Below are 10,638 nucleotides of genomic sequence, written 5' to 3' on the forward strand. Positions count from 1 at the left end.
TATTCTCTTATCTGCTGCATTATATATGAGATGTAAGATGCTGCTCCTCATTGTTTCTCAGTTGTCCTCAAAAGTATTGGAATACTTGATATTTCACACATTTTAATTTGTTTATTCTATTTCAAATACAATTTTTTTCTTCTAAAATTATCTTCCTTAAACTCAAACTGAAAGCAAATCTCTACAACTTGATATAAATGAATTAAAAATATAAAGTGTCTAGCTTCCTGATGGAGTGGTGTAGAGGAGGAAAGTTCAGCTACAATTTGCCAGAAAGTACATCTGACATGCAAGCCAAGATTTGATGTTTTGGTCATAGAAGCTTATGTATTTCTTCATAATTGAGTCCAAGACGTATTCAGTGACTTGGAAATATTCATCTTTCCATCCCCTGACTTGTCTGAAGAAAACTGGCAATAAAACTGATTATTATTTACAGGTTTTATCAAGTTTTAGAGATTTGCTTTCAGTTTGAGTTTGAGGAAGATAATTTTAGAATTTTTTGTTCTTCATATTTTTTGTATTTCTTGTATTTGAAATGGCATGAACAAATTAAAATGTGTGAAATACCAAGTGTTCCAATACTGTTGAGGGCACAGTATCCTAACCTTATGATGAGTGCAAAATGAGTGTGGTATTATTTCTATTTTGTTTAAGAATGTTTAATTTTCACTGTTGCTGCACTTTGTGTCAAATCATAGTCATATTGTATATCATATTGATATGACAATATCGAGATACCATAATTTGGCCATACTGTACAGCCCTACTGTCAACTAGCTGAAAACTTTGAGTATTAATTTACAGCTACATTAAAAAAGAGGGGTTAAGAGGGATGTAATTAGGGGGGATGGGGGTTCAGCTGAAAGGCAAAAAAAAAAAATGCTTAAAAAGGCAGGGGTCTGGGGGGCTGAGGTCCATCAGAAGCTGAAAGGTTTTAGTCATGCTCCAAAGAACCATTTGCTCGAAATAAAAGTCTGAAGGACCTAAATGACATGGTTAGATGGTGAAGAGCTTCTAGGCATGTGAGAGGCAAAGAAGCTGAAAGGTTTTAGCCATGAAGCATTTACTCAAAAAAAAAAAAAAAAAAAAAAAAAAAAAATCTGAAGGATGTAAATGACACGGTGAGATGCTGAAGAGCCTCGTTCATGTCCATGACATATACATATTAACTGTAGAGACATTAAACCTGTCATGTCAAATCTGTTTTTCTGTGTATGACATAAGGTGTAGACTGGCATTCAGGTAATGTTCTCTATCCAATGGGTCCAGTTTTGTAGTAGATGACATTACATTTTGCTGAGCATGCACTCTCATAATCATTTCTAATGAAGCATACCAGTCAGAGAAAGTGGGAGTAAGCAGTTTATTTATCACTTGGCATACATTTGGGAAATTCTGTGGTGTGGTATACCTCAGAAAACCTTATTTTTTCCACCTATACCTCAGTCCACTTGATATGCCTGTGTTCAGTCATTCAATCACCTTTTGTGCGTGTGTGTGTGTGTGTGTGTGTGTGTGTGTGTCACCTACAGACTCCACCATAGACCACGTCAATGTGTTTTGATTTGCCGGGGGAGGTGAAGCTGGAACAGAAGGTGTCTCGCCCATGTCACTGGTCTGTCTCTTTCCACTGTGACACATAAACATCCCCTCAGAGCAGGTGAACTGTTACCACGAAGGTCTGGCTGATTTCCTCTGATGCAACATGGTGGTTGGTAAACAAAGTGTCCATTCACATCCTCTCACGTTAGGTTTTTGGCACACTTACTGGTATGTAAGCTATGCGTGGTCTCCACACGACCAACATAAACAACTGGACCGATCCTCTTTGGTTTCTTACAATCCGAAGCGGATGCAACAGATCGCTACTCTCTCTCTCTCTCATTACTCTTCCATCTCGCCCACTACTTTTCAGCTGTTGTGCAATATTCCAGTCAGGCAAGGGTGGTGACCATTTTTAGGAATTTTAAAAACTTCCTTACAACCCACGCTATAATCCTGACATAATTAATCTTCAGTAAACAAAGTTTTTTTTTTTTTGTTTAGTTTTTTTTTACAATAAGTACAACAAATTTATATGAAATGACTGGAAGACATTTGTACAAGATGTTCGGTAATATTGCATAGTAGCTGAATAACTCTGTTCATTATGTTTTCATCCAGCAGAAGGTGGAGGAATTATGCAGTCTAATTGCCACAAGTAGGAAAGACCTCCTGTGTCGTTTTGTGATGCACCTCAGTGGTCTCATATGGCTGAAGGAGCTCTGACAGGATCTCAGTGTGGCATGCAGGGGATGGCAGGTGTTGTTCAGGATGCTGAGCAGTTTCCTCAGCATCCTCCTCTCTGACACCTCAACCACAGACACCATCTCAACCCCTAGAACAGAGGCAGCTCTCCTGATGAGCTTGTTGAGTCTGTTTGTGTCAGCTGCCTTCTGCCTGCTGCCACAGCACACTACAGCGTAGAAGATGACTCTGGAGACCACTGAGTGATAAAACATCTGCAACATATTTCTGCATACACTGAAAGAGCTGAGCCTCCTGAGGAAGTACAGTCAGCTCTGACCTTTCTTATACACAGCTTCTGTGTTTACAGTCCAGTCCAGATTGTTGTCTATGTGGACACCCTTTTCAGTCCAACCACAGATGAACTGCATTCTGGGTACCCTTGCACCATAGTGGCAAAATCAAATATCAGTTTTTTTTAAAGATCTCAGGTGCAAATGACAGCTTTAAGACTGATCTAAAATTAGTTAAAACAGAAGAATTAACAAAAGAGTTCTCAGAGCGGATAAATGTAGCATTTTTACAGTTAGAGTTGAGGGCATGAGAGGACAAAGAACCTACAATACCTTTAATATAAAGGACCATGGTCTCATATACTTCAACTGAAACCCACACACAAACCACCAATTATGAAAACTACAACTCAGTCCACAAAAATATGTGTTCATCAATGCAGTGGAAGAATTTAAAAGTGCAACAGTGCATTCCAGGTTCATCCAGAACAGAGTTACACACATAATGACCTCACTTTATATTTGTAAAAGGTGATATGAAATACAAAATATGTGCAAAGTGCTAAAAACAGAAGTCATTCTAAAGTTCACCAACAGAGCAGTAGGTGCATGAAATAAACAGCTATCAAATGAAGTGAAAGCATTCAGTAAATGACTTGCAACCTAATTTTTTGACACCACAGAATACACAGCATTTACAGCTATTATTCAAACAAAAACTATGAGTATGAGCAAGAAGAAGGATGTGGTCACTAGAAAGGTCAGATTACTTGAGAGAGTGTGTTAAACACAAGCAATAGTGGCCTGTAGTGGCCGCCGCGATCCTGCGATTAACAAGTCTTGCATCTAATAGGCCCGTCTTTATCTTACTTGCAAAAACATGGCATCATGGCTGAAAATAGGAGGTTCACTGATCATCATGCATATCTAAATGTCAAAGCTGAATATGTTGTAGTTATTATTTTTCCAAACCACTCACTGGATAACTTATTCCATTAATCCTCTGCATGCCATGATAACTGCTGTGAAATTCTAAAAAAAACCAGCAAGATTTAAAGTAAAAGAAGAGCAAGAGTTGCACTAGATATATTTAAATCAAGAATAACAACTTTTTCATATTTGGACTTTGACTGATAGAAAATACAAAGCCTCAAAATAATTAAATGCATTAAGTAGAGGAAACTTAATTTTGAAAAGATTCTCCTCACTTAAATATTTTTAAGTTACTGTGAGTTTTTCATTCTTTTCAGTTTGTTAAATTTAATTTTTTTGAATAATTGGAATAGTTTTTTATGGATTAAGTAAGCGCCACTGAAAAGTATAATTTCCCTTTACTTATTTCTCTTGTGAAAATTAGTATTCCCCCAAATCAGTAACAGCAATATAGTGTGTGTGGTGAGGGATAGTCTGAATAGGATAACATCCAACTGATTTATGTGTTGAGGATGCATTCAATCACAAATTACACTAAATATGATTGCGAAAGAACAGAATATCTGAAGAAACAATTCGGAGCTTGAGTTCCAAAAAAAGTGAAGCGACAGCTAACAGGCTACCTTTGGTTTGGATACCATACCATACCATAGTAAGTCCCTTCATCTGCTCCCTTGCTTGCACTCAGGGTCCCCACAGCAAATCCACGGTGGATCTGCACGTTGAATTGGTACAAGTTTTACGCCAGATGCCCTTCCTGACGCAACTCCACATTACATGGGGAAATATACCATACCAGCTTTATTTATAAAGCACTTTAGGGCCCTGTCCCACTGGCGTTTAGGAGGATTTGCGTATGGATTGCACACAAAATTGGCCCATACTCGCCAAACATTCGCAATATCCGTGTAACATGCCTGTATGAGTCGGCCGTCATCCGAACGCATCCGTGATCATCCGCAGAGGCACGCATGTCCGCATCCAGGATTTCTGAGCTGTTCATAAATCTGAATGCGGATGACATCTGCCTTACATACTCCATATATACTCCATTCATACACAATACATACTCACTCTATGCGCTGTATATCTGCCGTTAACTGCTGATATCCACAACTGACGGGGAATTGCGGCTTGGCAGCGGACCGGGACAGTGTGTAAAACAGATATATTGCATGCCCATCATGTCCACATCACAAACTAATATATGTTGTAGCGAATGAATATAAATTGGCCACGAATGAAGCGTTTTTATTACATCTGCTTTGCAGCTGATTTGCAGACAATCTGTGAATATGCATAACAAACACGTCACATAAACCCAAAATGTGGCAGAAAGCAACATACCTGCCAGTCAGTGCTGGCCCGGCTGTGTAGATCCACAAAGACGTAGCTGCTGCAATCCAGGACTTTTATTTAACACCAACAAAAGGAAGAGTAGCTGTTTATCCACAACTCACTCAAAAAAAACAAAAAAAACACCGTCTCACACCCCGAGCGGCTTCCCCCGCGAGTTAACCCTCGCATGACAACACTCTGTGATCAACTTGTCCAAGTCCAGCAAATGCTCCAGAGGCTGTATTGTTGGTGTGAATAGTGATGCCGACGGCCAGAGTGCGCTTCTTTTATGACCGCAATGCAGATGCCGTGCACGCGCAACACGTGCGCGATGCATTCATAATACACCCATAATACTGCCGTGATAATCTCAATGTGTCAGATCAGTTTCCTCACTACATGCATTATACAACCATCATATATTCGCTATATATTATTAATACATCCATAATTCATACTGGGACATTTGTCATTTTTGGCCATTTTTGTTGCGGACGACAAGGAACGCCCGCAATTTGTATATTCAATTCATGTGCAATTAATCCTCTCCCCAGTGGGACAGGGCCCTTAGGACAGCCAGCACTGACACCAAGTGCTGTACACTCAAAAAATGAGACAAGTTAACATACAATAAAATGAAAATAAGAACTAGTAAAATGCAACTTAAAACATTATCAAACTAAGCCTTGTTTGTGCCAAAAGCCTAGGAATAAAAATAGGTTTTTAAACAAACTTTAAAAATGGCCAATGAGAGTGCCTCCCTAACACCCAGAGGCAAACTGTTCCACAGTTTGGGAGCAACGACAGAGAAAGCCCTGTCCCCTCTGAGCTTTCTCTTCGACCTGGGCACTAGCAGGAACAGCTGGTCAGCCGACATGAGAGACTGACTAGGTCCATAAGGCCGAAGAAGCCCAGAGAGGTATGACGGAGCTAGACCATGGAGAGACATAAAAATGAACCTAAGAATTTTAAAATGGACTCTAAAATGAACCAGCAAACCAGTGAAGTGTGGCCAGGACAGGGGTCATATGCTCCCTCATCTGCGCCCCTGTCAGAAGCCATTCCGCAGCATTCTGGACCAACTGCAGATGGGAGAGAAGTGTCTGATTTACTCCTGCATAAAATTAATTGCAGTAATCCAGAGGAGATGATACAAAAGCGTGAATGACCATCTTGAAATGTTGCCTGGAAAGAAAAGTTTTCAATGTTGTTAAACGCCGCAAAGTGATAAAAACCAGATTTCACTATTGCTGCAATTTGACTGTCCAATTTAAGATCACAGTCCATCTTAAAACCAAGATTAAGAATAACTGGTTTAAAATATGCCTCCAGGGGTCCCAAAACAACAGAGGTGGACTCACAAAGCGTACTAGGTCCAAAAACCGCCACATCTGTCTTCGTTTCATTAAAACTTTAAATTAAAAATTCAGGGAAAGCTAGGCTTTAATATCTTCTAAACACAGCAGGAGCCATTTTAAAGACTGACCATCCCTCAGAGCCACTGGCAAATAAATCTGGCAATCATCTGCGTAGCAGTGAAATAAGATCCCATGTCTTCTGAGAATAGTCCCCAGAGGCAGTAAATATAAAGAAACAGAGGCCCCAAAATAGAGCCCTGTGGGACGCCGCATGCCAAAGGGACTACGAAAGATTCAAAGCCATCGACATACACAGAAAATGACCTATCTGTCAGATAGGACTGAAACCATTCAAGCACGGTACCACCAATGCCCACCAAGTGATGTAGCCGAGATAATAAAATACCGTGGTCAACCATGTCAAAGGCACCCATTAGATCCAGCAAACCATGATAACAGAGTTACCTGCGTCACATGCAAGAAAACTGTTGTTAAAAACCTTAAGTAATGCAGACTCTGTGCTATGAAATGGCTTAAAACCAGACTGAAATTCTTCCAAAATCCCATTTTCATTCAAAAAATTACTTAGGTGACACTAAACATTTTCTTTCTGAAATTTAGACAAGAAAGGCAGTTTAAAAATGGGCCTGTAATTGGCCAGAACAGAGTGATCGAGACTGGGTTTTTCCAGCAAAGGCTGGACCACTGCATGTTTGAATTTTGACAGAACCACCCCAGAAGACAAACTACGATTTAAAATTGCCAGCACCAGCTACCACAAAATTTCTTTAAAAAAATCGTGGGGAGACAGGAGGTGTAAAGGTCACAGGTTCAAACTGAGTAAAAGTGACAGGACAAGAAACCAAGGCCGAAGGGTCATATGTAGGAACTAAGATAGAAGCCCTAATACTGTATTATCCACTTTTTCTGTAAAAAAAAAAAAAACCTGGCAAACCTGTTGCACGTATTAGGGGAGGCGTCCAAACATACATTCTGTGCAGTATCTAGTACAGAGTCAGTGATCTTATACAACATAAGTGGGTTGTGGTCATGAGAGGAAATAATATTCGCAAGATATTCCATTCTGGCCTCCTTTACTGTGGTCTGAGTGCCTACAGTTTTTCAAAGTTTGAAAAGAGACCTGTAGTCTGTCCTTTTTCCACTTCCACTCAGCTCAACGACAGCTGCCCTCACGAGTTCTGTCATTTAACCATGACTCAAAATTAGCCACAGGTTGCCGAGTCTTAAATGGAGCCACCGAATTCAAAATGGTATGACATGACGAATACAACCAGGAGACAAGCTCTTCTATGTCACAGACAGAAACTTCAAAGTAAGTGGATAACTGCTGAAAGGCAGCAGAAAACTGAGCAGCAGTAGAGGGGTTCATAACTCGACAACTCTGAGGGCGGGCACAGGGCTGGGCTGCAGCCTGGACCAAATCAACAGAAAATAAAACAGGAAAGTGATCTGAAATCCGACATCACAAATTTCCAAGTCAGCTACCGACAGCCCGCAGAAAAGGACCAGATAGCGTGTGGCCACAATCGTGTGGGACCAATTACAGACTGAATCAAAAGAATCAAGAAGGCTTAAAAATCACTTGCATGTGGCCTATCAGGATGTTTGATTGACATAATGTCACCAGACTAAATGCAAATTAGTCCAAACCTGCTACCAATGAACCTATAAATTGAACAATTCCAAAATATCTCTTAATGGAATTATTGACACACCGGCTTCTTTAATGATCTATTAGAACTCTTAACTGCATAGCGAGCCATTCAATACGCCCGGAAAGTATTCACAGCGCTTTACCCTTTCCACATTTTGTTATGTTACAGCCTTATTCCAAGGTGGAGTAAATGTATTTATCCCCCTCAAAATTCTACTCACAACACCCCATAATGACAATATGAAAAAGTTTTTTTAATTTTTGCAAATTTATTACAAATAAAAACTAAGAAATCACTTGTACTGTATATGTTGTGGGCTGCCTGCTCTGTTCCTCCTGCTGCTGCTCCTTTCTCTCTTCTGCACAGGTGGCGTGCCTCAAGCTGATCGACACACCTGATCTCCATCTAATCAGCACCTGCATATGAACCCCGGCTCCTCATTCCATCTTCGCCAGAAACTCAGCTAATCTTCCACAGTAAGCTTGGCCTCTCTATTTTCTAAAATAGAATATTTTTGACTTTTTGGTGTTTCCACACACCTTTCTGTCTGAGCCTCTGCTCAGAGCCGATATCTTCCTAACTGCTTCTGCACCAAGACCAGCTTCACCCGCAGCCTGTGCACGGAGCTCTCACGCTCTGCATCTACCAGCTAAGTGTGCTGCTCATCTTTTGCTCCTGCGAGCTTCCTCTCACAGAACACAGCCTGGAATAATCTAAACGTAGTTGAACTTGAGCATTCCTAAACTGAAACGCCTGAGAATCCAAGCTGATTCGTTCTGAACTGTCAGCATTTCTGGACCCAGCTGAGATAATTAACTACTGATTGACTGTGAATAATTACTTCTGGAGTGACCGGCTCAGCACTCACCCATCTGTCTCTCCTCCCCAGCCACGTCGACAGGCAGCCACCTACCTGGCTCCAGATCCATCCCATTAGAACTGAAGACATCTGGGCTGTGGTTCCCCTGGTTCCACCGCTGAGCGGGCCGGTCTCCACATGGCTAGATAGCCCTACACATTTGCTCATTATATCTTCTGTACATAAGCTCCTTGTAAATAAATCCGTTTTCTAATGTACCGTTCTCTGCTCCCTGCTTTTGGGTTCGTCTTCCACCCACGCCGAACCATAACAGTATATAAGTATTCATACCCTTTGCTCAATACCCAGGATGTCTCTGTACACGCTGCATTCCCTCAATCCTGACTAGTCTCCCAGTTCTTGCCGTTGTAACACATCTAGCATGATGCTGCCACCACCATGCTTCACTGTAGAGATGGTGCCTTGTTTCCTCCAAATGTGATGCCTGGCATTTGCGCCAAAGAGTTCAATTTTTTGTCTCATCAGGCCAAAGAATTTTGTTTCTCATGGTCTGAGAGTCCTTCAAGTGCCTTTTGGTAAACTCCAGGTGGTCTGCCATGTGCCTTTTACTAAGGAGTGGCTTCCTTCTGGTCACTCTACCATACAGGCCTGACTGGTGGATTGCTGCAGAGATGGTTGTTCTTCTGGAAAGTTCTCCTCTCTACAGAGGAATGCTGGAGCTCTGACAGAGTGACTATCAGGCTCTTGGTCACCTCCTGATGAAGGTCCTTTTCCCCTGATTGCTTCAGTTTAGACGGGTGGCAAGCTGCAGGAAGAGTCTTAGTGGATCCCAACTTTTTCCATTTTCAGATGATGGAGGCCACTGTGCTCATTGGGACATTCAAAACAGCAGAAATGTTTCTGTATCCTTCCCCAGATTTGTGGATCGAGACAATCCTGTCCCAGAGGTCTACAGACAATTCCTTTGACTTCATGCTTGGTTTTTGCTCTGGCATGCACTGTTAACTGTGGGACCTTATATGTAGACAGGTGTGTGCCTTTCTAAATCATGTTCAGTCAACTGAATTCACCCTAGGTGGGCTCCAATAAAGTGGTAGAAACATCTCAGTGATGATCAGTGGAAACAAGATGTGCACCTCAGCTCAAGTTTGAGCTTCATGGCAAAGGCTGTGAATACTTACATACGTGTGATTTCTTAGGTTTTCTAAATTTTACTAAATTTGCAAAAATCTAAACAAACAAACTTTTTTCATTTGTATTATGGGGTACTGTGTGTAGAAATTTGTGGGAAAAAATATTTCATCCATTTTGAGATAAGGCTGTCACAAAAAAATGTGGAAAAATTGAAGCGCTGTGAATACTTTCTGGATGCATCGTATTAGCTCAGATATTCATAATAAAGTGCTCAGAAAACACAAATAGTCCACTTGGTTGCACTGACTCCAGAATACTGCTGTCACTCAAACCTATCATGCCCCAAGTGGCCATACAAGGTCATTTAATAGGACAGGAGGTTGGGGCTTGAAGCTTGCACAGTCAATAACCTGCTGGAGATGCACCGTTCAGGAGTGGGCACTACACAGGCAGAGTCTGCTCAGAGAAACCCAGGCAGAAAAGGCACCATCAAATGCAACTGTGCCCCATCGGCCTCAGTGAGTGGGTGAATGAGTGGAACAGTTGGATCAGCAGGTTTCGGGAATGGTGGAACAGACCGATATGAAAAGTTTTATTTTCAAAGAACAGAAAGACAGTAATTTGATAAAATACAGATGGGGGAGTCCCACAGACTGTGCTCTGTGGGGTCTTATTCATCCCGCTTCTCATCTCCGATTGCTACTTCAACTGTTTTTCACTTTCGTTAAAACATCCAAGTCTCTGACATTTTTATCATTTTGACAGTTAAATGTGACACATGATGTGGTTTAACTGATTTCCTGTCATCAATTATTTTCTATGTAAACTTTGAATTTTTGAAGAGAAATTTTGTCCAA

The 10,638-nt window shown here is 41.1% G+C and overlaps 1 long non-coding RNA gene across 2 annotated transcripts; it reads right to left on the bottom strand.

Annotated features, from left to right (window-relative positions):
• Positions 1-5,561: 5,561 nt before the first annotated feature.
• On the bottom strand, positions 5,562-7,086 carry LOC117519199. Of its 2 annotated transcripts, XR_004563206.1 has the most exons (3): positions 7,074-7,086; positions 6,667-6,735; positions 5,562-5,572 (listed from the first exon to the last, which is right to left on the bottom strand). It is a non-coding gene; the product is annotated as an uncharacterized LOC117519199 (long non-coding RNA). The 2 variants fall into 2 exon arrangements; XR_004563205.1 differs by lacking the exon at positions 7,074-7,086 and having other exon boundaries at positions 6,667-6,751.
• Between the last annotated feature and the right edge of the window lie 3,552 nt (positions 7,087-10,638).

Source organism: Thalassophryne amazonica, chromosome 10 (assembly GCF_902500255.1).
Source record: "Thalassophryne amazonica chromosome 10, fThaAma1.1, whole genome shotgun sequence".
NCBI classification, from domain to species: Eukaryota; Metazoa; Chordata; class Actinopteri; order Batrachoidiformes; family Batrachoididae; genus Thalassophryne; species Thalassophryne amazonica.